The sequence below is a fragment of the Asparagus officinalis genome, unplaced genomic scaffold, assembly GCF_001876935.1.
Source record: "Asparagus officinalis unplaced genomic scaffold, Aspof.V1 AsparagusV1_Un4883, whole genome shotgun sequence".
Classification (NCBI taxonomy): domain Eukaryota; kingdom Viridiplantae; phylum Streptophyta; class Magnoliopsida; order Asparagales; family Asparagaceae; genus Asparagus; species Asparagus officinalis.
Genome location: NW_017977142.1, coordinates 1 through 940, shown reverse-complemented (window position 1 = coordinate 940; position 940 = coordinate 1). Strand labels below are relative to the sequence as shown.

Below are 940 nucleotides of genomic sequence, written 5' to 3'. Positions count from 1 at the left end.
GAAGCGAGGAGGAGCTCGAGGGCTCAGCGCCCGAGCAACGGAGGCAGCGGAAACGGCGAGCTCAGGCCCTCTTCTCTCCTTGCCCGAGCAACGAAGGTCGACAAAAGAAGGTAAAGGTTGAAACTTTGAACCTCTTCTTATCTTTTGAATGCTTCGATTCCGGCTGCTTCAGCTGATTATAATATTCACAAGGGTTATGATTCATAAGGTGAGATATTTTTGAGTTCTTTGATATACTTTGATGGGTACATGGGGAGCATCCGCTCTCTAAGATTTCCGTACACAGAGCTACAATGGCCCTTCACGATGCAGCTTAAATCAAGGCTTCTCCTAACCTTCTCGGTTTGAAGGTATCCTTCAAAGATTGCTGCTTTTCTTCTCTTTTTTGCCTTTAAACATTACATGTAGATGTTATTTTAATTGAAGAAGTCGGGAATAAAACAATGAAGCTGTTGATGAGGAAATTGCAATTGCCAGTTTAGTGAGGTGATAATTTTTCCAGCATCCGTTGTAGGTTTTCCGTTGGTTTTGAAGTTGAGTGAATTTTGTACTTTATGAGCTGACGACTTCAATGCATTGTGTGATATGAGATGTTTATTCCTAAATCTGTTTAATGATTCTTTTTTCCCTCTTTGTGTTCCTTACTTTTATTTGGTTTTTTGTAGGGCCAGACCACTGAATGGGTAAACTTGGAACATGGCCACCCAAATCCTTCAGATGAAGATTGGATTGGAGTTTTTTCTCCTGCAAAATTCAGGCTTCTGTCATTTTAAAATTTTTGGTTTATTTTGGAAAGCAAGGGAGGACCAACAACTTATCGTATGACTTTTGAGAGATCTAATTGTGAATAAATAAATGCTTTATTTGATCAATGTTGTATCTGTATGGTGGTAAAATTTTAACTTGATTTTTTTTCCTTTGGGGGGGGGGGGGGGGGGGG

At 40.2% G+C, this 940-nt stretch overlaps 1 long non-coding RNA gene across 1 annotated transcript; it reads left to right on the top strand.

Annotated features, from left to right (window-relative positions):
* The first annotated feature begins 6 nt into the window (after nucleotides 1-6).
* Nucleotides 7-916, top strand: LOC109828718. Its single transcript, XR_002243807.1, has 2 exons — nucleotides 7-486; nucleotides 666-916. It is a non-coding gene; the product is annotated as an uncharacterized LOC109828718 (long non-coding RNA).
* Nucleotides 917-940: the final 24 nt, after the last annotated feature.